The sequence below is a fragment of the Pseudophryne corroboree genome, chromosome 3 (assembly GCF_028390025.1).
Source record: "Pseudophryne corroboree isolate aPseCor3 chromosome 3, aPseCor3.hap2, whole genome shotgun sequence".
Lineage (NCBI taxonomy): Eukaryota > Metazoa > Chordata > Amphibia > Anura > Myobatrachidae > Pseudophryne > Pseudophryne corroboree.
In genome coordinates this window covers 114,325,939-114,343,823 of record NC_086446.1, presented here as the reverse complement: position 1 = coordinate 114,343,823, position 17,885 = coordinate 114,325,939, and the positions used below count along the sequence as shown (strand labels likewise).

General features: G+C 41.6%; 76 non-coding genes and 3 pseudogenes across 76 annotated transcripts; all 79 read left to right on the top strand.

Moving 5' to 3' along the window:
* Positions 1-57: 57 nt before the first annotated feature.
* On the top strand, positions 58-176 carry LOC134885672 (5S ribosomal RNA). The gene has a single exon (XR_010169782.1). It is a non-coding gene; the product is annotated as a 5S ribosomal RNA (ribosomal RNA).
* A 107-nt stretch (positions 177-283) lies between these two features.
* LOC135061284 (5S ribosomal RNA) lies at positions 284-402 on the top strand. Its single transcript, XR_010247670.1, has one exon. It is a non-coding gene; the product is annotated as a 5S ribosomal RNA (ribosomal RNA).
* Positions 403-509: 107 nt separating this feature from the next.
* Positions 510-628, top strand: LOC134901366 (5S ribosomal RNA). The gene has a single exon (XR_010174856.1). It is a non-coding gene; the product is annotated as a 5S ribosomal RNA (ribosomal RNA).
* Positions 629-735: 107 nt separating this feature from the next.
* Positions 736-854, top strand: LOC134886197 (5S ribosomal RNA). Its single transcript, XR_010170288.1, has one exon. It is a non-coding gene; the product is annotated as a 5S ribosomal RNA (ribosomal RNA).
* Positions 855-961: 107 nt separating this feature from the next.
* LOC135060715 (5S ribosomal RNA) lies at positions 962-1,080 on the top strand. The gene has a single exon (XR_010247107.1). It is a non-coding gene; the product is annotated as a 5S ribosomal RNA (ribosomal RNA).
* Positions 1,081-1,186: 106 nt separating this feature from the next.
* LOC134886185 (5S ribosomal RNA) lies at positions 1,187-1,305 on the top strand. The gene has a single exon (XR_010170276.1). It is a non-coding gene; the product is annotated as a 5S ribosomal RNA (ribosomal RNA).
* Positions 1,306-1,412: 107 nt separating this feature from the next.
* LOC135069983 (5S ribosomal RNA) lies at positions 1,413-1,531 on the top strand. The gene has a single exon (XR_010256160.1). It is a non-coding gene; the product is annotated as a 5S ribosomal RNA (ribosomal RNA).
* A 107-nt stretch (positions 1,532-1,638) lies between these two features.
* LOC135062746 (5S ribosomal RNA) lies at positions 1,639-1,757 on the top strand. Its single transcript, XR_010249091.1, has one exon. It is a non-coding gene; the product is annotated as a 5S ribosomal RNA (ribosomal RNA).
* A 107-nt stretch (positions 1,758-1,864) lies between these two features.
* Positions 1,865-1,983, top strand: LOC135059430 (5S ribosomal RNA). The gene has a single exon (XR_010245832.1). It is a non-coding gene; the product is annotated as a 5S ribosomal RNA (ribosomal RNA).
* Positions 1,984-2,090: 107 nt separating this feature from the next.
* LOC134885670 (5S ribosomal RNA) lies at positions 2,091-2,209 on the top strand. Its single transcript, XR_010169780.1, has one exon. It is a non-coding gene; the product is annotated as a 5S ribosomal RNA (ribosomal RNA).
* Positions 2,210-2,316: 107 nt separating this feature from the next.
* LOC134900537 (5S ribosomal RNA) lies at positions 2,317-2,435 on the top strand. The gene has a single exon (XR_010174046.1). It is a non-coding gene; the product is annotated as a 5S ribosomal RNA (ribosomal RNA).
* Positions 2,436-2,542: 107 nt separating this feature from the next.
* LOC135063682 (5S ribosomal RNA) lies at positions 2,543-2,661 on the top strand. The gene has a single exon (XR_010250007.1). It is a non-coding gene; the product is annotated as a 5S ribosomal RNA (ribosomal RNA).
* Positions 2,662-2,768: 107 nt separating this feature from the next.
* Positions 2,769-2,887, top strand: LOC134886627 (5S ribosomal RNA). Its single transcript, XR_010170707.1, has one exon. It is a non-coding gene; the product is annotated as a 5S ribosomal RNA (ribosomal RNA).
* Positions 2,888-2,994: 107 nt separating this feature from the next.
* Positions 2,995-3,113, top strand: LOC134886174 (5S ribosomal RNA). Its single transcript, XR_010170265.1, has one exon. It is a non-coding gene; the product is annotated as a 5S ribosomal RNA (ribosomal RNA).
* Positions 3,114-3,220: 107 nt separating this feature from the next.
* Positions 3,221-3,339, top strand: LOC135062808 (5S ribosomal RNA). The gene has a single exon (XR_010249151.1). It is a non-coding gene; the product is annotated as a 5S ribosomal RNA (ribosomal RNA).
* Positions 3,340-3,446: 107 nt separating this feature from the next.
* Positions 3,447-3,565, top strand: LOC134902147 (5S ribosomal RNA). Its single transcript, XR_010175619.1, has one exon. It is a non-coding gene; the product is annotated as a 5S ribosomal RNA (ribosomal RNA).
* A 107-nt stretch (positions 3,566-3,672) lies between these two features.
* Positions 3,673-3,791, top strand: LOC135065418 (5S ribosomal RNA). The gene has a single exon (XR_010251702.1). It is a non-coding gene; the product is annotated as a 5S ribosomal RNA (ribosomal RNA).
* Positions 3,792-3,898: 107 nt separating this feature from the next.
* Positions 3,899-4,017, top strand: LOC134886163 (5S ribosomal RNA). Its single transcript, XR_010170254.1, has one exon. It is a non-coding gene; the product is annotated as a 5S ribosomal RNA (ribosomal RNA).
* A 107-nt stretch (positions 4,018-4,124) lies between these two features.
* Positions 4,125-4,243, top strand: LOC135065416 (5S ribosomal RNA). Its single transcript, XR_010251701.1, has one exon. It is a non-coding gene; the product is annotated as a 5S ribosomal RNA (ribosomal RNA).
* Positions 4,244-4,350: 107 nt separating this feature from the next.
* Positions 4,351-4,469, top strand: LOC134885669 (5S ribosomal RNA). Its single transcript, XR_010169779.1, has one exon. It is a non-coding gene; the product is annotated as a 5S ribosomal RNA (ribosomal RNA).
* A 107-nt stretch (positions 4,470-4,576) lies between these two features.
* Positions 4,577-4,695, top strand: LOC135061283 (5S ribosomal RNA). The gene has a single exon (XR_010247669.1). It is a non-coding gene; the product is annotated as a 5S ribosomal RNA (ribosomal RNA).
* Positions 4,696-4,802: 107 nt separating this feature from the next.
* Positions 4,803-4,921, top strand: LOC134901365 (5S ribosomal RNA). Its single transcript, XR_010174855.1, has one exon. It is a non-coding gene; the product is annotated as a 5S ribosomal RNA (ribosomal RNA).
* Positions 4,922-5,028: 107 nt separating this feature from the next.
* LOC134886152 (5S ribosomal RNA) lies at positions 5,029-5,147 on the top strand. The gene has a single exon (XR_010170243.1). It is a non-coding gene; the product is annotated as a 5S ribosomal RNA (ribosomal RNA).
* Positions 5,148-5,254: 107 nt separating this feature from the next.
* Positions 5,255-5,373, top strand: LOC135060713 (5S ribosomal RNA). The gene has a single exon (XR_010247105.1). It is a non-coding gene; the product is annotated as a 5S ribosomal RNA (ribosomal RNA).
* Positions 5,374-5,479: 106 nt separating this feature from the next.
* Positions 5,480-5,598, top strand: LOC134886141 (5S ribosomal RNA). Its single transcript, XR_010170232.1, has one exon. It is a non-coding gene; the product is annotated as a 5S ribosomal RNA (ribosomal RNA).
* Positions 5,599-5,705: 107 nt separating this feature from the next.
* On the top strand, positions 5,706-5,824 carry LOC135069982 (5S ribosomal RNA). Its single transcript, XR_010256159.1, has one exon. It is a non-coding gene; the product is annotated as a 5S ribosomal RNA (ribosomal RNA).
* Positions 5,825-5,931: 107 nt separating this feature from the next.
* Positions 5,932-6,050, top strand: LOC135061282 (5S ribosomal RNA). The gene has a single exon (XR_010247668.1). It is a non-coding gene; the product is annotated as a 5S ribosomal RNA (ribosomal RNA).
* A 107-nt stretch (positions 6,051-6,157) lies between these two features.
* Positions 6,158-6,276, top strand: LOC135059429 (5S ribosomal RNA). The gene has a single exon (XR_010245831.1). It is a non-coding gene; the product is annotated as a 5S ribosomal RNA (ribosomal RNA).
* A 107-nt stretch (positions 6,277-6,383) lies between these two features.
* LOC135061141 (5S ribosomal RNA) lies at positions 6,384-6,502 on the top strand. The gene has a single exon (XR_010247532.1). It is a non-coding gene; the product is annotated as a 5S ribosomal RNA (ribosomal RNA).
* A 107-nt stretch (positions 6,503-6,609) lies between these two features.
* Positions 6,610-6,728, top strand: LOC134893463 (5S ribosomal RNA; annotated as a pseudogene).
* Positions 6,729-6,835: 107 nt separating this feature from the next.
* On the top strand, positions 6,836-6,954 carry LOC134900706 (5S ribosomal RNA). The gene has a single exon (XR_010174214.1). It is a non-coding gene; the product is annotated as a 5S ribosomal RNA (ribosomal RNA).
* A 107-nt stretch (positions 6,955-7,061) lies between these two features.
* Positions 7,062-7,180, top strand: LOC134885890 (5S ribosomal RNA). Its single transcript, XR_010169994.1, has one exon. It is a non-coding gene; the product is annotated as a 5S ribosomal RNA (ribosomal RNA).
* Positions 7,181-7,287: 107 nt separating this feature from the next.
* Positions 7,288-7,406, top strand: LOC134886130 (5S ribosomal RNA). The gene has a single exon (XR_010170221.1). It is a non-coding gene; the product is annotated as a 5S ribosomal RNA (ribosomal RNA).
* A 107-nt stretch (positions 7,407-7,513) lies between these two features.
* LOC134885209 (5S ribosomal RNA) lies at positions 7,514-7,632 on the top strand. The gene has a single exon (XR_010169330.1). It is a non-coding gene; the product is annotated as a 5S ribosomal RNA (ribosomal RNA).
* A 107-nt stretch (positions 7,633-7,739) lies between these two features.
* On the top strand, positions 7,740-7,858 carry LOC135068961 (5S ribosomal RNA). Its single transcript, XR_010255152.1, has one exon. It is a non-coding gene; the product is annotated as a 5S ribosomal RNA (ribosomal RNA).
* A 107-nt stretch (positions 7,859-7,965) lies between these two features.
* LOC134886118 (5S ribosomal RNA) lies at positions 7,966-8,084 on the top strand. Its single transcript, XR_010170210.1, has one exon. It is a non-coding gene; the product is annotated as a 5S ribosomal RNA (ribosomal RNA).
* A 107-nt stretch (positions 8,085-8,191) lies between these two features.
* On the top strand, positions 8,192-8,310 carry LOC134886105 (5S ribosomal RNA). The gene has a single exon (XR_010170199.1). It is a non-coding gene; the product is annotated as a 5S ribosomal RNA (ribosomal RNA).
* A 107-nt stretch (positions 8,311-8,417) lies between these two features.
* On the top strand, positions 8,418-8,536 carry LOC135066522 (5S ribosomal RNA). Its single transcript, XR_010252770.1, has one exon. It is a non-coding gene; the product is annotated as a 5S ribosomal RNA (ribosomal RNA).
* A 107-nt stretch (positions 8,537-8,643) lies between these two features.
* LOC135059838 (5S ribosomal RNA) lies at positions 8,644-8,762 on the top strand. Its single transcript, XR_010246236.1, has one exon. It is a non-coding gene; the product is annotated as a 5S ribosomal RNA (ribosomal RNA).
* Positions 8,763-8,869: 107 nt separating this feature from the next.
* Positions 8,870-8,988, top strand: LOC134885417 (5S ribosomal RNA). Its single transcript, XR_010169532.1, has one exon. It is a non-coding gene; the product is annotated as a 5S ribosomal RNA (ribosomal RNA).
* A 107-nt stretch (positions 8,989-9,095) lies between these two features.
* LOC135063542 (5S ribosomal RNA) lies at positions 9,096-9,214 on the top strand. The gene has a single exon (XR_010249870.1). It is a non-coding gene; the product is annotated as a 5S ribosomal RNA (ribosomal RNA).
* A 106-nt stretch (positions 9,215-9,320) lies between these two features.
* LOC134886094 (5S ribosomal RNA) lies at positions 9,321-9,439 on the top strand. The gene has a single exon (XR_010170188.1). It is a non-coding gene; the product is annotated as a 5S ribosomal RNA (ribosomal RNA).
* Positions 9,440-9,546: 107 nt separating this feature from the next.
* On the top strand, positions 9,547-9,665 carry LOC135066873 (5S ribosomal RNA). The gene has a single exon (XR_010253109.1). It is a non-coding gene; the product is annotated as a 5S ribosomal RNA (ribosomal RNA).
* A 107-nt stretch (positions 9,666-9,772) lies between these two features.
* LOC135067572 (5S ribosomal RNA) lies at positions 9,773-9,891 on the top strand. Its single transcript, XR_010253784.1, has one exon. It is a non-coding gene; the product is annotated as a 5S ribosomal RNA (ribosomal RNA).
* A 107-nt stretch (positions 9,892-9,998) lies between these two features.
* LOC135067883 (5S ribosomal RNA) lies at positions 9,999-10,117 on the top strand. The gene has a single exon (XR_010254091.1). It is a non-coding gene; the product is annotated as a 5S ribosomal RNA (ribosomal RNA).
* A 107-nt stretch (positions 10,118-10,224) lies between these two features.
* On the top strand, positions 10,225-10,343 carry LOC135067188 (5S ribosomal RNA). Its single transcript, XR_010253410.1, has one exon. It is a non-coding gene; the product is annotated as a 5S ribosomal RNA (ribosomal RNA).
* Positions 10,344-10,450: 107 nt separating this feature from the next.
* Positions 10,451-10,569, top strand: LOC135059837 (5S ribosomal RNA). The gene has a single exon (XR_010246235.1). It is a non-coding gene; the product is annotated as a 5S ribosomal RNA (ribosomal RNA).
* A 107-nt stretch (positions 10,570-10,676) lies between these two features.
* On the top strand, positions 10,677-10,795 carry LOC134884621 (5S ribosomal RNA). Its single transcript, XR_010168763.1, has one exon. It is a non-coding gene; the product is annotated as a 5S ribosomal RNA (ribosomal RNA).
* A 107-nt stretch (positions 10,796-10,902) lies between these two features.
* Positions 10,903-11,021, top strand: LOC135066695 (5S ribosomal RNA). Its single transcript, XR_010252935.1, has one exon. It is a non-coding gene; the product is annotated as a 5S ribosomal RNA (ribosomal RNA).
* Positions 11,022-11,128: 107 nt separating this feature from the next.
* Positions 11,129-11,247, top strand: LOC135066746 (5S ribosomal RNA). The gene has a single exon (XR_010252987.1). It is a non-coding gene; the product is annotated as a 5S ribosomal RNA (ribosomal RNA).
* Positions 11,248-11,354: 107 nt separating this feature from the next.
* On the top strand, positions 11,355-11,473 carry LOC134886082 (5S ribosomal RNA). Its single transcript, XR_010170177.1, has one exon. It is a non-coding gene; the product is annotated as a 5S ribosomal RNA (ribosomal RNA).
* A 107-nt stretch (positions 11,474-11,580) lies between these two features.
* On the top strand, positions 11,581-11,699 carry LOC135065835 (5S ribosomal RNA). The gene has a single exon (XR_010252105.1). It is a non-coding gene; the product is annotated as a 5S ribosomal RNA (ribosomal RNA).
* Positions 11,700-11,806: 107 nt separating this feature from the next.
* On the top strand, positions 11,807-11,925 carry LOC135068652 (5S ribosomal RNA). The gene has a single exon (XR_010254847.1). It is a non-coding gene; the product is annotated as a 5S ribosomal RNA (ribosomal RNA).
* Positions 11,926-12,032: 107 nt separating this feature from the next.
* LOC135067750 (5S ribosomal RNA) lies at positions 12,033-12,151 on the top strand. Its single transcript, XR_010253960.1, has one exon. It is a non-coding gene; the product is annotated as a 5S ribosomal RNA (ribosomal RNA).
* A 107-nt stretch (positions 12,152-12,258) lies between these two features.
* LOC134886069 (5S ribosomal RNA) lies at positions 12,259-12,377 on the top strand. Its single transcript, XR_010170165.1, has one exon. It is a non-coding gene; the product is annotated as a 5S ribosomal RNA (ribosomal RNA).
* A 107-nt stretch (positions 12,378-12,484) lies between these two features.
* Positions 12,485-12,603, top strand: LOC135068595 (5S ribosomal RNA). Its single transcript, XR_010254789.1, has one exon. It is a non-coding gene; the product is annotated as a 5S ribosomal RNA (ribosomal RNA).
* Positions 12,604-12,710: 107 nt separating this feature from the next.
* On the top strand, positions 12,711-12,829 carry LOC135065834 (5S ribosomal RNA). The gene has a single exon (XR_010252104.1). It is a non-coding gene; the product is annotated as a 5S ribosomal RNA (ribosomal RNA).
* A 107-nt stretch (positions 12,830-12,936) lies between these two features.
* On the top strand, positions 12,937-13,055 carry LOC135068651 (5S ribosomal RNA). Its single transcript, XR_010254846.1, has one exon. It is a non-coding gene; the product is annotated as a 5S ribosomal RNA (ribosomal RNA).
* Positions 13,056-13,162: 107 nt separating this feature from the next.
* Positions 13,163-13,281, top strand: LOC134901117 (5S ribosomal RNA). Its single transcript, XR_010174610.1, has one exon. It is a non-coding gene; the product is annotated as a 5S ribosomal RNA (ribosomal RNA).
* A 107-nt stretch (positions 13,282-13,388) lies between these two features.
* Positions 13,389-13,507, top strand: LOC135060804 (5S ribosomal RNA). Its single transcript, XR_010247198.1, has one exon. It is a non-coding gene; the product is annotated as a 5S ribosomal RNA (ribosomal RNA).
* A 107-nt stretch (positions 13,508-13,614) lies between these two features.
* Positions 13,615-13,733, top strand: LOC134900954 (5S ribosomal RNA). The gene has a single exon (XR_010174455.1). It is a non-coding gene; the product is annotated as a 5S ribosomal RNA (ribosomal RNA).
* Positions 13,734-13,840: 107 nt separating this feature from the next.
* On the top strand, positions 13,841-13,959 carry LOC135066745 (5S ribosomal RNA). Its single transcript, XR_010252986.1, has one exon. It is a non-coding gene; the product is annotated as a 5S ribosomal RNA (ribosomal RNA).
* A 107-nt stretch (positions 13,960-14,066) lies between these two features.
* On the top strand, positions 14,067-14,185 carry LOC134886057 (5S ribosomal RNA). The gene has a single exon (XR_010170154.1). It is a non-coding gene; the product is annotated as a 5S ribosomal RNA (ribosomal RNA).
* A 107-nt stretch (positions 14,186-14,292) lies between these two features.
* Positions 14,293-14,411, top strand: LOC134886046 (5S ribosomal RNA). The gene has a single exon (XR_010170142.1). It is a non-coding gene; the product is annotated as a 5S ribosomal RNA (ribosomal RNA).
* Positions 14,412-14,518: 107 nt separating this feature from the next.
* On the top strand, positions 14,519-14,637 carry LOC135063121 (5S ribosomal RNA). The gene has a single exon (XR_010249459.1). It is a non-coding gene; the product is annotated as a 5S ribosomal RNA (ribosomal RNA).
* A 107-nt stretch (positions 14,638-14,744) lies between these two features.
* Positions 14,745-14,863, top strand: LOC134886034 (5S ribosomal RNA). Its single transcript, XR_010170131.1, has one exon. It is a non-coding gene; the product is annotated as a 5S ribosomal RNA (ribosomal RNA).
* Positions 14,864-14,970: 107 nt separating this feature from the next.
* Positions 14,971-15,089, top strand: LOC134886209 (5S ribosomal RNA). Its single transcript, XR_010170300.1, has one exon. It is a non-coding gene; the product is annotated as a 5S ribosomal RNA (ribosomal RNA).
* Positions 15,090-15,196: 107 nt separating this feature from the next.
* LOC135059836 (5S ribosomal RNA) lies at positions 15,197-15,315 on the top strand. Its single transcript, XR_010246234.1, has one exon. It is a non-coding gene; the product is annotated as a 5S ribosomal RNA (ribosomal RNA).
* Positions 15,316-15,422: 107 nt separating this feature from the next.
* Positions 15,423-15,541, top strand: LOC135064902 (5S ribosomal RNA). The gene has a single exon (XR_010251199.1). It is a non-coding gene; the product is annotated as a 5S ribosomal RNA (ribosomal RNA).
* Positions 15,542-15,648: 107 nt separating this feature from the next.
* On the top strand, positions 15,649-15,767 carry LOC134884315 (5S ribosomal RNA). Its single transcript, XR_010168467.1, has one exon. It is a non-coding gene; the product is annotated as a 5S ribosomal RNA (ribosomal RNA).
* Positions 15,768-15,874: 107 nt separating this feature from the next.
* Positions 15,875-15,993, top strand: LOC134891797 (5S ribosomal RNA; annotated as a pseudogene).
* A 107-nt stretch (positions 15,994-16,100) lies between these two features.
* On the top strand, positions 16,101-16,219 carry LOC135069477 (5S ribosomal RNA). Its single transcript, XR_010255657.1, has one exon. It is a non-coding gene; the product is annotated as a 5S ribosomal RNA (ribosomal RNA).
* A 107-nt stretch (positions 16,220-16,326) lies between these two features.
* On the top strand, positions 16,327-16,445 carry LOC134886023 (5S ribosomal RNA). Its single transcript, XR_010170120.1, has one exon. It is a non-coding gene; the product is annotated as a 5S ribosomal RNA (ribosomal RNA).
* A 107-nt stretch (positions 16,446-16,552) lies between these two features.
* Positions 16,553-16,671, top strand: LOC135066675 (5S ribosomal RNA). The gene has a single exon (XR_010252915.1). It is a non-coding gene; the product is annotated as a 5S ribosomal RNA (ribosomal RNA).
* Positions 16,672-16,778: 107 nt separating this feature from the next.
* Positions 16,779-16,897, top strand: LOC134886011 (5S ribosomal RNA). Its single transcript, XR_010170109.1, has one exon. It is a non-coding gene; the product is annotated as a 5S ribosomal RNA (ribosomal RNA).
* A 107-nt stretch (positions 16,898-17,004) lies between these two features.
* Positions 17,005-17,123, top strand: LOC135065927 (5S ribosomal RNA). Its single transcript, XR_010252194.1, has one exon. It is a non-coding gene; the product is annotated as a 5S ribosomal RNA (ribosomal RNA).
* A 107-nt stretch (positions 17,124-17,230) lies between these two features.
* LOC134889911 (5S ribosomal RNA) lies at positions 17,231-17,349 on the top strand (annotated as a pseudogene).
* A 107-nt stretch (positions 17,350-17,456) lies between these two features.
* Positions 17,457-17,575, top strand: LOC135069476 (5S ribosomal RNA). Its single transcript, XR_010255656.1, has one exon. It is a non-coding gene; the product is annotated as a 5S ribosomal RNA (ribosomal RNA).
* Positions 17,576-17,682: 107 nt separating this feature from the next.
* On the top strand, positions 17,683-17,801 carry LOC134885998 (5S ribosomal RNA). The gene has a single exon (XR_010170098.1). It is a non-coding gene; the product is annotated as a 5S ribosomal RNA (ribosomal RNA).
* The last annotated feature ends 84 nt before the right edge of the window (positions 17,802-17,885 follow it).

Below are 17,885 nucleotides of genomic sequence, written 5' to 3'. Positions count from 1 at the left end.
TTCATTTATGAACCAGTAGTTAGAAGTAGAAAAGTTCAAACAGAAACCACAAAGCTCATCTACAGCCACACCACACTGAATACGCCCAATCTCATCTGATTTTGTAAGCTAAGCAGTGTTGGGCCTGGTTAGTACTTGGATGGGAGACCACCTGGGAATACAAGGTGCTGTAGATATTTTTATACTACCAACACCGTTCTGTTGATGCATTCCATTTTTAAACGTATTCGTTTATGAACCAGTAGTTAGAAGTAGAAAAGTTCTAACAGAAACCATAAAGCTCATCTACAGCCACACCACACTGGATACGCCCAATCTCATCTGATCTTGGAAGCTAAGCAGTGTTGGGCCTGGTTAGTACTTGGATGGGAGACCACCGGGGAATACAAGGTGCTGTAGATAATTTTATACTGCCAACACCGTTCTGTTGATGCATTCCATTTTAAAACGTATTCATTTATGAACCAGTAGTTAGAAGTAGAAAAGTTCTAACAGAAACCACAAAGTTCATCTACAGCCATACCACACTGGATACGCCCAATCTCATCTGATTTTGGAAGCTAAGCAGTGTTGGGCCTGGTTAGTACTTGGATGGGAGACCACCTGGGAATACAAGGTGCTGTAGATATTTTTATACTGCCAACACTGTTCTGTTGATGCATTCCATTTTCAAACGTATTCATTTATGAACCAGTAGTTAGAAGTAGAAAAGTTCTAACAGAAACCACAAAGCTCATCTACAGCCACACCACACTGGATACGCCCAATCTCATCTGATCTTGGAAGCTAAGCAGTGTTGGGCCTGGTTAGTACTTGGATGGGAGACCACCTGGGAATACAAGGTGCTGTAGATATTTTTATACTGCCAACACCGTTCTGTTGATGCATTCCATTTTCAAATGTATTCATTTATGAACCAGTAGTTAGAAGTAGAAAAGTTCAAACAGAAACCGCAAAGCTCATCTACAGCCACACTACACTGGATACGCCCAATCTCATCTGATCTTGGAAGCTAAGCAGTGTTGGGCCTGGTTAGTACTTGGATGGGAGACCACCTGGGAATACAAGGTGCTGTAGATATTTTTATACTACCAACACCTTCTGTTGATGCATTCCATTTTTAAACGTATTCGTTTATGAACCAGTAGTTAGAAGTAGAAAAGTTCTAACAGAAACCATAAAGCTCATCTACAGCCACACCACACTGGATACGCCCAATCTCATCTGATCTTGGAAGCTAAGCAGTGTTGGGCCTGGTTAGTACTTGGATGGGAGACCACCTGGGAATACAAGGTGCTGTAGATAATTTTATACTGCCAACACCGTTCTGTTGATGCATTCCATTTTAAAACGTATTCATTTATGAACCAGTAGTTAGAAGTAGAAAAGTTCTAACAGAAACCACAAAGTTCATCGACAGCCACACCACACTGGATACGCCCAATCTCATCTGATTTTGGAAGCTAAGCAGTGTTGGGCCTGGTTAGTACTTGGATGGGAGACCACCTGGGAATACAAGGTGCTGTAGATATTTTTATACTGCCAACACTGTTCTGTTGATGCATTCCATTTTCAAACGTATTCATTTATGAACCAGTAGTTAGAAGTAGAAAAGTTCTAACAGAAACCACAAAGCTCATCTACAGCCACACCACACTGGATACGCCCAATCTCATCTGATCTTGGAAGCTAAGCAGTGTTGGGCCTGGTTAGTACTTGGGTGGGAGACCACCGGGGAATACAAGGTGCTGTAGATATTTTTATACTGCCAACACCGTTCTGTTGATGCATTCCATTTTCAAATGTATTCATTTATGAACCAGTAGTTAGAAGTAGAAAAGTTCTAACAGAAACCACAAAGCTCATCTACAGCCACACCACACTGGGTACGCCCAATCTCATCTGATCTTGGAAGCTAAGCAGTGTTGGGCCTGGTTAGTACTTGGATGGGAGACCACCTGGGAATACAAGGTGCTGTAGATATTTTTATACTGCCAACACCGTTCTGTTGATGCATTCCATTTTCAAACGTATTCATTTATGAACCAGTAGTTAGAAGTAGAAAAGTTCTAACAGAAACCACAAAGCTCATCTACAGCCACACCACACTGAATACGCCCAATCTCATCTGATTTTGTAAGCTAAGCAGTGTTGGGCCTGGTTAGTACTTGGATGGGAGACCACCTGGGAATACAAGGTGCTGTAGATATTTTTATACTACCAACACCGTTCTGTTGATGCATTCCATTTTTAAACGTATTCGTTTATGAACCAGTAGTTAGAAGTAGAAAAGTTCTAACAGAAACCATAAAGCTCATCTACAGCCACACCACACTGGATACGCCCAATCTCATCTGATCTTGGAAGCTAAGCAGTGTTGGGCCTGGTTAGTACTTGGATGGGAAACCACCTGGGAATACTAGGTGCTGTAGATATTTTTATACTACCAACACCGTTCTGTTGATGCATTCCATTTTCAAACGTATTCATTTATGAACCAGTAGTTAGAAGTAGAAAAGTTCTAACAGAAACCATAAAGCTCATCTACAGCCACACCACACTGGATACGCCCAATCTCATCTGATCTTGGAAGCTAAGCAGTGTTGGGCCTGGTTAGTACTTGGATAGGAGACCACCTGGGAATACAAGGTGCTGTAGATATTTTTATACTGCCAACACCGTTCTGTTGATGCATTCAATTTTCAAATGTATTCATTTATGAACCAGTAGTTAGAAGTAGAAAAGTTCAAACAGAAACCACAAAGCTCATCTACAGCCACACCACACTGAATACGCCCAATCTCATCTGATTTTGTAAGCTAAGCAGTGTTGGGCCTGGTTAGTACTTGGATGGGAGACCACCTGGGAACACAAGGTGCTGTAGATATTTTTATACTGCCAACACCGTTCTGTTGATGCATTCCATTTTCAAACGTATTCATTTATGAACCAGTAGTTAGAAGTAGAAAAGTTCTAACAGAAACCATAAAGCTCATCTACAGCCACACCACACTGGATACGCCCAATCTCATCTGATCTTGGAAGCTAAGCAGTGTTGGGCCTGGTTAGTACTTGGATGGGAGACCACCTGGGAATACAAGGTGCTGTAGATAATTTTATACTGCCAACACCGTTCTGTTGATGCATTCCATTTTAAAACGTATTCATTTATGAACCAGTAGTTAGAAGTAGAAAAGTTCTAACAGAAACCACAAAGTTCATCTACAGCCACACCACACTGGATACGCCCAATCTCATCTGATTTTGGAAGCTAAGCAGTGTTGGGCCTGGTTAGTACTTGGATGGGAGACCACCTGGGAATACAAGGTGCTGTAGATATTTTTATACTGCCAACACTGTTCTGTTGATGCATTCCATTTTCAAACGTATTCATTTATGAACCAGTAGTTAGAAGTAGAAAAGTTCTAACAGAAACCACAAAGCTCATTTACAGCCACACCACACTGGATACGCCCAATCTCATCTGATCTTGGAAGCTAAGCAGTGTTGGGCCTGGTTAGTACTTGGATGGGAGACCACCTGGGAATACAAGGTGCTGTAGATATTTTTATACTGCCAACACCGTTCTGTTGATGCATTCCATTTTCAAATGTATTCATTTATGAACCAGTAGTTAGAAGTAGAAAAGTTCTAACAGAAACCACAAAGCTCATCTACAGCCACACCACACTGGATACGCCCAATCTCATCTGATCTTGGAAGCTAAGCAGTGTTGGGCCTGGTTAGTACTTGGATGGGAGACCACCTGGGAATACAAGATGCTGTAGATATTTTTATACTGCCAACACCGTTCTGTTGATGCATTCCATTTTCAAACGTATTCATTTATGAACCAGTAGTTAGAAGTAGAAAAGTTCTAACAGAAACCACAAAGCTCATCTACAGCCACACCACACTGGATACGCCCAATCTCATCTGATCTTGGAAGCTAAGCAGTGTTGGGCCTGGTTAGTACTTGGATGGGAGACCACCTGGGAATACAAGGTGCTGTAGATATTTTTATACTGCCAACACTGTTCTGTTGATGCATTCCATTTTCAAACGTATTCATTTATGAACCAGTAGTTAGAAGTAGAAAAGTTCTAACAGAAACCACAAAGCTCATCTACAGCCACACCACACTGGATACGCCCAATCTCATCTGATCTTGGAAGCTAAGCAGTGTTGGGCCTGGTTAGTACTTGGATGGGAGACCACCTGGGAATACAAGATGCTGTAGATATTTTTATACTGCCAACACCGTTCTGTTGATGCATTCAATTTTCAAATGTATTCATTTATGAACCAGTAGTTAGAAGTAGAAAAGTTCAAACAGAAACCACAAAGCTCATCTACAGCCACACCACACTGAATACGCCCAATCTCATCTGATTTTGTAAGCTAAGCAGTGTTGGGCCTGGTTAGTACTTGGATGGGAGACCACCTGGGAATACAAGGTGCTGTAGATATTTTTATACTACCAACACCGTTCTGTTGATGCATTCCATTTTTAAACGTATTCGTTTATGAACCAGTAGTTAGAAGTAGAAAAGTTCTAACAGAAACCATAAAGCTCATCTACAGCCACACCACACTGGATACGCCCAATCTCATCTGATCTTGGAAGCTAAGCAGTGTTGGGCCTGGTTAGTACTTGGATGGGAGACCACCGGGGAATACAAGGTGCTGTAGATAATTTTATACTGCCAACACCGTTCTGTTGATGCATTCCATTTTAAAACGTATTCATTTATGAACCAGTAGTTAGAAGTAGAAAAGTTCTAACAGAAACCACAAAGTTCATCTACAGCCATACCACACTGGATACGCCCAATCTCATCTGATTTTGGAAGCTAAGCAGTGTTGGGCCTGGTTAGTACTTGGATGGGAGACCACCTGGGAATACAAGGTGCTGTAGATATTTTTATACTGCCAACACTGTTCTGTTGATGCATTCCATTTTCAAACGTATTCATTTATGAACCAGTAGTTAGAAGTAGAAAAGTTCTAACAGAAACCACAAAGCTCATCTACAGCCACACCACACTGGATACGCCCAATCTCATCTGATCTTGGAAGCTAAGCAGTGTTGGGCCTGGTTAGTACTTGGATGGGAGACCACCTGGGAATACAAGGTGCTGTAGATATTTTTATACTGCCAACACCGTTCTGTTGATGCATTCCATTTTCAAATGTATTCATTTATGAACCAGTAGTTAGAAGTAGAAAAGTTCAAACAGAAACCGCAAAGCTCATCTACAGCCACACTACACTGGATACGCCCAATCTCATCTGATCTTGGAAGCTAAGCAGTGTTGGGCCTGGTTAGTACTTGGATGGGAGACCACCTGGGAATACAAGGTGCTGTAGATATTTTTATACTACCAACACCTTCTGTTGATGCATTCCATTTTTAAACGTATTCGTTTATGAACCAGTAGTTAGAAGTAGAAAAGTTCTAACAGAAACCATAAAGCTCATCTACAGCCACACCACACTGGATACGCCCAATCTCATCTGATCTTGGAAGCTAAGCAGTGTTGGGCCTGGTTAGTACTTGGATGGGAGACCACCTGGGAATACAAGGTGCTGTAGATAATTTTATACTGCCAACACCGTTCTGTTGATGCATTCCATTTTAAAACGTATTCATTTATGAACCAGTAGTTAGAAGTAGAAAAGTTCTAACAGAAACCACAAAGTTCATCGACAGCCACACCACACTGGATACGCCCAATCTCATCTGATTTTGGAAGCTAAGCAGTGTTGGGCCTGGTTAGTACTTGGATGGGAGACCACCTGGGAATACAAGGTGCTGTAGATATTTTTATACTGCCAACACTGTTCTGTTGATGCATTCCATTTTCAAACGTATTCATTTATGAACCAGTAGTTAGAAGTAGAAAAGTTCTAACAGAAACCACAAAGCTCATCTACAGCCACACCACACTGGATACGCCCAATCTCATCTGATCTTGGAAGCTAAGCAGTGTTGGGCCTGGTTAGTACTTGGATGGGAGACCACCGGGGAATACAAGGTGCTGTAGATATTTTTATACTGCCAACACCGTTCTGTTGATGCATTCCATTTTCAAATGTATTCATTTATGAACCAGTAGTTAGAAGTAGAAAAGTTCTAACAGAAACCACAAAGCTCATCTACAGCCACACCACACTGGGTACGCCCAATCTCATCTGATCTTGGAAGCTAAGCAGTGTTGGGCCTGGTTAGTACTTGGATGGGAGACCACCTGGGAATACAAGGTGCTGTAGATAATTTTATACTGCCAACACCGTTCTGTTGATGCATTCCATTTTCAAACGTATTCATTTATGAACCAGTAGTTAGAAGTAGAAAAGTTCTAACAGAAACCACAAAGCTCATCTACAGCCACACCACACTGGATACGCCCAATCTCATCTGATCTTGGAAGCTAAGCAGTGTTGGGCCTGGTTAGTACTTGGATGGGAGACCACCTGGGAATACAAGGTGCTGTAGAAATTTTTATACTGCCAACACCGTTCTGTTGATGCATTCAATTTTCAAATGTATTCATTTATGAACCAGTAGTTAGAAGTAGAAAAGTTCAAACAGAAACCACAAAGCTCATCTACAGCCACACCACACTGAATACGCCCAATCTCATCTGATTTTGTAAGCTAAGCAGTGTTGGGCCTGGTTAGAACTTGGATGGGAGACCACCTGGGAATACAAGGTGCTGTAGATATTTTTATACTTCCAACACCGTTCTGTTGATGCATTCCATTTTCAAATGTATTCATTTATGAACCAGTAGTTAGAAGTAGAAAAGTTCAAACAGAAACCACAAAGCTCATCTACAGCCAAACCACACTGAATACGCCCAATCTCATCTGATCTTGGAAGCTAAGCAGTGTTGGGCCTGGTTAGTACTTGGATGGGAGACCACCTGGGAATACAAGGTGCTGTAGATATTTTTATACTGCCAACACCGTTCTGTTGATGCATTCCATTTTCAAACGTATTCATTTATGAACCAGTAGTTAGAAGTAGAAAAGTTCTAACAGAAACCATAAAGCTCATCTACAGCCACACCACACTGGATACGCCCAATCTCATCTGATCTTGGAAGCTAAGCAGTGTATGGCCTGGTTAGTACTTGCATGGGAGACCACCTGGGAATACAAGGTGCTGTAGATATTTTTATACTGCCAACACTGTTCTGTTGATGCATTCCATTTTCAAACGTATTCATTTATGAACCAGTAGTTAGAAGTAGAAAAGTTCTAACAGAAACCACAAAGCTCATCTACAGCCACACCACACTGGATACGCCCAATCTCATCTGATCTTGGAAGCTAAGCAGTGTTGGGCCTGGTTAGTACTTGGATGGGAGACCACCTGGGAATACAAGGTGCTGTAGATATTTTTATACTGCCAACACCGTTCTGTTGATGCATTCCATTTTCAAATGTATTCATTTATGAACCAGTAGTTAGAAGTAGAAAAGTTCTAACAGAAACCACAAAGCTCATCTACAGCCACACCACACTGGATACGCCCAATCTCATATGATCTTGGAAGCTAAGCAGTGTTGGGCCTGGTTAGTACTTGGATAGGAAACCACCTGGGAATACAAGGTGCTGTAGATATTTTTATACTGCCAACACCGTTCTGTTGATGCATTCCATTTTCAAACGTATTCATTTATGAACCAGTAGTTAGAAGTAGAAAAGTTCTAACAGAAACCATAAAGCTCATCTACAGCCACACCACACTGGATACGCCCAATCTCATCTGATTTTGGAAGCTAAGCAGTGTTGGGCCTGGTTAGTACTTGCATGGGAGACCACCTGGGAATACAAGGTGCTGTAGATATTTTTATACTGCCAACACTGTTCTGTTGATGCATTCCATTTTCAAACGTATTCATTTATGAACCAGTAGTTAGAAGTAGAAAAGTTCTAACAGAAACCACAAAGCTCATCTACAGCCACACCACACTGGATACGCCCAATCTCATCTGATCTTGGAAGCTAAGCAGTGTTGGGCCTGGTTAGTACTTGGATGGGAGACCACCTGGGAATACAAGGTGCTGTAGATATTTTTATACTGCCAACACCGTTCTGTTGATGCATTCCATTTTCAAATTTATTCATTTATGAACCAGTAGTTAGAAGTAGAAAAGTTCTAACAGAAACCACAAAGCTCATCTACAGCCACACCACACTGGATACGCCCAATCTCATCTGATCTTGGAAGCTAAGCAGTGTTGGGCCTGGTTAGTACTTGGATGGGAGACCACCTGGGAATACAAGGTGCTGTAGATATTTTTATACTGCCAACACCGTTCTGTTGATGCATTCCATTTTCAAACGTATTCATTTATGAACCAGTAGTTAGAAGTAGAAAAGTTCTAACAGAAACCACAAAGCTCATCTACAGCCACACCACACTGGATACGCCCAATCTCATCTGATCTTGGAAGCTAAGCAGTGTTGGGTCTGGTTAGTATTTGGATGGGAGACCACCTGGAAATACAAGGTGCTGTAGATATTTTTATACTGCCAACACCGTTCTGTTGATGCATTCCATTTTAAAACGTATTCATTTATGAACCAGTAGTTAGAAGTAGAAAAGTTCTAACAGAAACCAGAAAATTCATCTACAGCAACACCACACTGGATACGCCCAATCTCATCTGATCTTGGAAGCTAAGCAGTGTTGGGCCTGGTTAGTACTTGGATGGGAGACCACCTGGGAATACAAGGTGCTGTAGATATTTTTATCCTGCCAACACCGTTCTGTTGATGCATTCCATTTTCAAACGTATTCATTTATGAACCAGTAGTTAGAAGTAGAAAAGTTCTAACAGAAACCACAAAGCTTATCTACAGCCACACCACCCTGGATACGCCCAATTTCATCTGATCTTGGAAGCTAAGCAGTGTTGGGCCTGGTTAGTATTTGGATGGGAGACCACCTGGAAATACAAGGTGCTGTAGATATTTTTATACTGCCAACACCGTTCTGTTGATGCATTCCATTTTAAAATGTATTCATTTATGAACCAGTAGTTAGAAGTAGAAAAGTTCTAACAGAAACCAGAAAATTCATCTACAGCAACACCACATTGGATACGCCCAATCTCATCTGATCTTGGAAGCTAAGCAGTGTTGGGCCTGGTTAGTACTTGGATGGGAGACCACCTGGGAATACAAGGTGCTGTAGATATTTTTATACTGCCAACACCGTTCTGTTGATGCATTCCATTTTTAAACGTATTCGTTTATGAACCAGTAGTTAGAAGTAAAAAGTTCTAACAGAAACCATAAAGCTCATCTACAGCCACACCACACTGGATACGCCCAATCTCATCTGATCTTGGAAGCTAAGCAGTGTTGGGCCTGGTTAGTACTTGGATGGGAGACCACCTGGGAATACAAGGTGCTGTAGATAATTTTATACTGCCAACACCGTTCTGTTGATGCATTCCATTTTAAAACGTATTCATTTATGAACCAGTAGTTAGAAGTAGAAAAGTTCTAACAGAAACCACAAAGTTCATCTACAGCCACACCACACTGGATACGCCCAATCTCATCTGATTTTGGAAGCTAAGCAGTGTTGGGCCTGGTTAGTACTTGGATGGGAGACCACCTGGGAATATAAGGTGCTGTAGATATTTTTATACTGCCAACACTGTTCTGTTGATGCATTCCATTTTCAAACGTATTCATTTATGAACCAGTAGTTAGAAGTAGAAAAGTTCTAACAGAAACCACAAAGCTCATCTACAGCCACACCATACTGGGTACGCCCAATCACATCTGATCTTGGAAGCTAAGCAGTGTTGGGCCTGGTTAGTACTTGGATGGGAGACCACCTGGGAATACAAGGTGCTGTAGATATTTTTATACTGCCAACACCGTTCTGTTGATGCATTCCATTTTCAAATGTATTCATTTATGAACCAGTAGTTAGAAGTAGAAAAGTTCAAACAGAAACCACAAAGCTCATCTACAGCCACACCGCACTGAATACTCCCAATCTCATCTGATCGTGGAAGCTAAGCAGTGTTGGGCCTGGTTAGTACTTGGATGGGAGACCACCTGGGAATACAAGGTGCTGTAGATATTTTTATACTGCCAACACCGTTCTGTTGATGCATTCCATTTTCAAACGTATTCATTTATGAACCAGTAGTTAGAAGTAGAAAAGTTCTAACAGAAACCACAAAGCTCATCTACAGCCACACCACACTGGATACGCCCAATCTCATCTGATCTTGGAAGCTAAGCAGTGTTGGGCCTGGTTAGTATTTGGATGGGAGACCACCTGGAAATAGAAGGTGCTGTAGATATTTGTATACTGCCAACACCGTTCTGTTGATGCATTCCATTTTAAAACGTATTCATTTATGAACCAGTAGTTAGAAGTAGAAAAGTTCTAACAGAAACCAGAAAATTCATCTACAGCAACACCACACTGGATACGCCCAATCTCATCTGATCTTGGAAGCTAAGCAGTGTTGGGCCTGGTTAGTACTTGGATGGGAGACCACCTGGGAATACAAGGTGCTGTAGATATTTTTATACTGCCAACACCGTTCTGTTGATGCATTCCATTTTCAAACGTATTCATTTATGAACCAGTAGTTAGAAGTAGAAAAGTTCTAACAGAAACCGGAAAATTCATCTACAGCAACACCACACTGGATACGCCCAATCTCATCTGATCTTGGAAGCTAAGCAGTGTTGGGCCTGGTTAGTATTTGGATGGGAGACCACCTGGAAATAGAAGGTGCTGTAGATATTTTTATACTGCCAACACCGTTCTGTTGATGCATTCCATTTTAAAACGTATTAATTTATGAACCAGTAGTTAGAAGTAGAAAAGTTCTAACAGAAACCAGAAAATTCATCTACAGCAGCACCACACTGGATACGCCCAATCTCATCTGATCTTGGAAGCTAAGCAGTGTTGGGCCTGGTTAGTACTTGGATGGGAGACCACCTGGGAATACAAGGTGCTGTAGATATTTTTATACTGCCAACACCGTTCTGTTGATGCATTCCATTTTCAAACGTATTCATTTATGAACCAGTAGTTAGAAGTAGAAAAGTTCTAACAGAAACCACAAAGCTCATCTACAGCCACACCACACTGGATACGCCCAATCTCATCTGATCTTGGAAGCTAAGCAGTGTTGGGCCTGGTTAGTACTTGGATGGGAGACCACCTGGGAATACAAGGTCCTGTAGATATTTTTATACTACCAACACCGTTCTGTTGATGCATTCCATTTTTAAACGTATTCATTTATGAACCAGTAGTTAGAAGTAGAAAAGTTCTAACAGAAACCATAAAGCTCATCTACAGCCACACCACACTGGATACGCCCAATCTCATCTGATCTTGGAAGCTAAGCAGTGTTGGGCCTGGTTAGTACTTGGATGGGAGACCACCTGGGAATACAAGGTGCTGTAGATAATTTTATACTGCCAACACCGTTCTGTTGATGCATTCCATTTTAAAACTTATTCATTTATGAACCAGTAGTTAGAAGTAGAAAAGTTCTAACAGAAACCACAAAGCTCATCTACAGCCACACCACACTGGATACGCCCAATCTCATCTGATCTTGGAAGCTAAGCAGTGTTGGGCCTGGTTAGTATTTGGATGGGAGACCACCTGGGAATGCAAGGTGCTGTAGATATTTTTATACTACCAACACCGTTCTGTTGATGCATTCCATTTTCAAACGTATTCGTTTATGAACCAGTAGTTAGAAGTAGAAAAGTTCTAACAGAAACCACAAAGCTCATCTACAGCCACACCACAGTGGATACGCCCAATCTCATCTGATCTTGGAAGCTAAGCAGTGTTGGGCCTGGTTAGTACTTGGATGGGAAACCACCTGGGAATACAAGGTGCTGTAGATAATTTCATACTGCCAACACCGTTCTGTTGATGCATTCCATTTTCAAACGTATTCATTTATGAACCAGTAGTTAGAAGTAGAAAAGTTCTAACAGAAACCACAAAGCTCATCTACAGCCACACCACACTGGATACGCCCAATCTCATCTGATCTTGAAAGCTAAGCAGTGTTGGGCCTGGTTAGTACTTGGATGGGACACCACCTGGGAATACAAGGTGCTGTAGATATTTTTATACTGCCAACACCGTTCTGTTGATGCATTCCATTTTCAAACGTATTCATTTATGAACCAGTAGTTAGAAGTAGAAAAGTTCTAACAGAAACCATAAAGCTCATCTACAGCCACACCACACTGGATACGCCCAATCTCATCTGATCTTGGAAGCTAAGCAGTGTTGGGCCTGGTTAGTACTTGGATGGGAGACCACCTGGGAATACAAGGTGCTGTAGATAATTTTATACTGCCAACATCGTTCTGTTGATGCATTCCATTTTAAAACTTATTCATTTATGAACCAGTAGTTAGAAGTAGAAAAGTTCTAACAGAAACCACAAAGTTCATCTACAGCCACACCACACTGGATACGCCCAATCTCATCTGATCTTGGAAGCTAAGCAGTGTTGGGCCTGGTTAGTACTTGGATTGGAGACCACCTGGGAATACAAGGTGCTGTAGATATTTTTATACTGCCAGCACCGTTCTGTTGATGCATTCCATTTTCAAACGTATTCATTTATGAACCAGTAGTTAGAAGTAGAAAAGTTCTAACAGAAACCGCAAAGCTCATCTACAGCCACACCACACTGGATACGCCCAATCTCATCTGATCTTGGAAGCTAAGCAGTGTTGGGCCTGGTTAGTATTTGGATGGGAGACCACCTGGGAATGCAAGGTGCTGTAGATATTTTTATACTACCAACACCGTTCTGTTGATGCATTCCATTTTCAAACGTATTCGTTTATGAACCAGTAGTTAGAAGTAGAAAAGTTCTAACAGAAACCACAAAGCTCATCTACAGCCACACCACAGTGGATACGCCCAATCTCATCTGATCTTGGAAGCTAAGCAGTGTTGGGCCTGGTTAGTACTTGGATGGGAAACCACCTGGGAATACAAGGTGCTGTAGATAATTTCATACTGCCAACACCGTTCTGTTGATGCATTCCATTTTCAAACGTATTCATTTATGAACCAGTAGTTAGAAGTAGAAAAGTTCTAACAGAAACCACAAAGCTCATCTACAGCCACACCACACTGGATGCGCCCAATCTCATCTGATCTTGGAAGCTAAGCAGTGTTGGGCCTGGTTAGTACTTGGATGGGAGACCACCTGGGAATACAAGGTGCTGTAGATATTTTTATACTGCCAACACCGTTCTGTTGATGCATTCCATTTTCAAACGTATTCATTTATGAACCAGTAGTTAGAAGTAGAAAAGTTCTAACAGAAACCACAAAGCTCATCTACAGCCACACCACACTGGATACGCCCAATCTCATCTGATCTTGGAAGCTAAGCAGTGTTGGGCCTGGTTAGTACTTGGATGGGACACCACCTGGGAATACAAGGTGCTGTAGATATTTTTATACTGCCAACACCGTTCTGTTGATGCATTCCATTTTCAAACGTATTCATTTATGAACCAGTAGTTAGAAGTAGAAAAGTTCTAACAGAAACCATAAAGCTCATCTACAGCCACACCACACTGGATACGCCCAATCTCATCTGATCTTGGAAGCTAAGCAGTGTTGGGCCTGGTTAGTATTTGGATGGGAGACCACCTGGGAATACTAGGTGCTGTAGATAATTTTATACTGCCAACACCGTTCTGTTGATGCATTCCATTTTAAAACTTATTCATTTATGAACCAGTAGTAAGAAGTAGAAAAGTTCTAACAGAAACCACAAAGTTCATCTACAGCCACACCACACTGGATACGCCCAATCTCATCTGATCTTGGAAGCTAAGCAGTGTTGGGCCTGGTTAGTACTTGGATGGGAGACCACCTGGGAATACAAGGTCCTGTAGATATTTTTATACTACCAACACCGTTCTGTTGATGCATTCCATTTTTAAACGTATTCATTTATGAACCAGTAGTTAGAAGTAGAAAAGTTCTAACAGAAACCATAAAGCTCATCTACAGCCACACCACACTGGATACGCCCAATCTCATCTGATCTTGGAAGCTAAGCAGTGTTGGGCCTGGTTAGTACTTGGATGGGAGACCACCTGGGAATACAAGGTGCTGTAGATAATTTTATACTGCCAACACCGTTCTGTTGATGCATTCCATTTTAAAACTTATTCATTTATGAACCAGTAGTTAGAAGTAGAAAAGTTCTAACAAAAACCACAAAGCTCATCTACAGCCACACCACACTGGATACGCCCAATCTCATCTGATCTTGGAAGCTAAGCAGTGTTGGGCCTGGTTAGTACTTGGATGGGAGACCACCTGGGAATACAAGGTGCTGTAGATATTTTTATACTGCCAACACCGTTCTGTTGATGCATTCCATTTTCAAACGTATTCATTTATGAACCAGTAGTTAGAAGTAGAAAAGTTCTAACAGAAACCACAAAGCTCATCTACAGCCACACCACACTGGATACGCCCAATCTCATCTGATCTTGGAAGCTAAGCAGTGTTGGTCCTGGTTAGTACTTGGATGGGAGACCACCTGGGAATACAAGGTGCTGTAGATATTTTTATACTGCCAACACCGTTCTGTTGATGCATTCAATTTTCAAATGTATTCATTTATGAACCAGTAGTTAGAAGTAGAAAAGTTCAAACAGAAACCACAAAGCTCATCTACAGCCACACCACACTGGATACGCCCAATCTCATCTGATCTTGGAAGCTAAGCAGTGTTGGGCCTGGTTAGTACTTGGATGGGAGACCACCTGGGAATACAAGGTGCTGTAGATATTTTTATCCTGCCAACACCGTTCTGTTGATGCATTCCATTTTCAAACGTATTCATTTATGAACCAGTAGTTAGAAGTAGAAAAGTTCTAACAGAAACCACAAAGCTCATCTACAGCCACACCACACTGGATACGCCCAATCTAATCTGATCTTGGAAGCTAAGCAGTGTTGGGCCTGGTTAGTATTTGGATGGGAAACCACCTGGAAATACAAGGTGCTGTAGATATTTTTATACTGCCAACACCGTTCTGTTGATGCATTCCATTTTAAAACATATTCATTTATGAACCAGTAGTTAGAAGTAGAAAAGTTCTAACAGAAACCAGAAAATTCATCTACAGCAACACCACACTGGATACGCCCAATCTCATCTGATCTTGGAAGCTAAGCAGTGTTGGGCCTGGTTAGTACTTGGATGGGAGACCACCTGGGAATACAAGGTGCTGTAGATATTTTTATACTGCCAACACCGTTCTGTTGATGCATTCCATTTTCAAACGTATTCATTTATGAACCAGTAGTTAGAAGTAGAAAAGTTCTAACAGAAACCACAAAGCTCATCTACAGCCACACCACACTGGATATGCCCAATCTCATCTGATCTTGGAATCTAAGCAGTGTTGGGCCTGGTTAGTACTTGGATGGGAGACCACCTGGGAATACAAGGTGCTGTAGATATTTTTATAATACCAACACCGTTCTGTTGATGCATTCGATTTTTAAACGTATTCGTTTATGAACCAGTAGTTAGAAGTAGAAAAGTTCTAACAGAAACCATAAAGCTCATCTACAGCCACACCACACTGGATACGCCCAATCTCATCTGATCTTGAAAGCTAAGCAGTGTTGGGCATGGTTAGTACTTGGATGGGAGACCACCTGGGAATACAAGGTGCTGTAGATAATTTTATACTGCCAACACCGTTCTGTTGATGCATTCCATTTTAAAACTTATTCATTTATGAACCAGTAGTTAGAAGTAGAAAAGTTCTAACAGAAACCACAAAGCTCATCTACAGCCGCACCACACTGGATACGCCCAATCTCATCTGATCTTGGAAGCTAAGCAGTGTTTAGCCTGGTTAGTACTTGGATGGGAGACCACCTGGGAATACAAGGTGCTGTAGATATTTTTATACTGCCAACACCGTTCTGTTGATGCATTCAATTTTCAAACGTATTCTTTTATGAACCAGTAGTTAGAAGTAGAAAAGTTCAAACAGAAACCACAAAGCTCATCTACAGCCACACCACACTGAATACGCCCAATCTCATCTGATCTTGGAAGCTAAGCAGTGTTGGGCCTGGTTAGTACTTGGATGGGAGACAACCTGGGAATACAAGGTGCTGTAGATATTTTTATACTGCCAACACCGTTCTGTTGATGCATTCCATTTTCAAACGTATTCATTTATGAACCAGTAGTTAGAAGTAGAAAAGTTCTAACAGAAACCACAAAGCTCATCTACAGCCACACCACACTGGATACGCCCAATCTCATCTGATCTTGGAAGCTAAGCAGTGTTGGGCCTGGTTAGTACTTGGATGGGAGACCACCTGGGAATACAAGGTGCTGTAGATATTTTTATCCTGCCAACACCGTTCTGTTGATGCATTCCATTTTCAAACGTATTCATTTATGAACCAGTAGTTAGAAGTAGAAAAGTTCTAACAGAAACCACAAAGCTCATCTACAGCCACACCACACTGGATACGCCCAATCTCATCTGATCTTGGAAGCTAAGCAGTGTTGGTCCTGGTTAGTACTTGGATGGGAGACCACCTGGGAATGCAAGGTGCTGTAGATATTTTTATACTGCCAACACCGTTCAGTTGATGCATTCAATTTTCAAATCTATTCATTTATGAACCAGTAGTTAGAAGTAGAAAAGTTCAAACAGAAACCACAAAGCTCATCTACAGCCACACCACACTGGATACGCCCAATCTCATCTGATCTTGGAAGCTAAGCAGTGTTGGGCCTGGTTAGTACTTGGATGGGAGACCACCTGGGAATACAAGGTGCTGTAGATATTTTTATACTGCCAACACCGTTCTGTTGATGCATTCCATTTTCAAACGTATTCATTTATGAACCAGTAGTTAGAAGTAGAAAAGTTCTAACAGAAACCACAAAGCTCATCTACAGCCACACCACACTGGATACGCCCAATCTCATCTGATCTTGGAAGCTAAGCAGTGTTGAGCCTGGTTAGTACTTGGATGGGAGACCACCTGGGAATACAAGGTGCTGTAGATATTTTTTTCCTGCCAACACCGTTCTGTTGATGCATTCCATTTTCAAACGTATTCATTTATGAACCAGTAGTTAGAAGTCGAAAAGTTCTAACAGAAACCACAAAGCTCATCTACAGCCACACTACACTGGATACGCCCAATCTAATCTGATCTTGGAAGCTAAGCAGTGTTGGGCCTGGTTAGTATTTGGATGGGAAACCACCTGGAAATACAAGGTGCTGTAGATATTTTTATACTGCCAACACCGTTCTGTTGATGCATTCCATTTTAAAACGTATTCATTTATGAACCAGTAGTTAGAAGTAGAAAAGTTCAAACAGAAACCACAAAGCTCATCTACAGCCACACCACACTGAATACGCCCAATCTCATCTGATCTTGGAAGCTAAGCAGTGTTGGGCCTGGTTAGTACTTGGATGGGAGACAACCTGGGAATACAAGGTGCTGTAGATATTTTTATACTGCCAACACCGTTCTGTTGATGCATTCCATTTTCAAACGTATTCATTTATGAACCAGTAGTTAGAAGTAGAAAAGTTCTAACAGAAACCACAAAGCTCATCTACAGCCACACCACACTGGATACGCCCAATCTCATCTGATCTTGGAAGCTAAGCAGTGTTGGGCCTGGTTAGTACTTGGATGGGAGACCACCTGGGAATACAAGGTGCTGTAGATATTTTTATCCTGCCAACACCGTTCTGTTGATGCATTCCATTTTCAAACGTATTCATTTATGAACCAGTAGTTAGAAGTAGAAAAG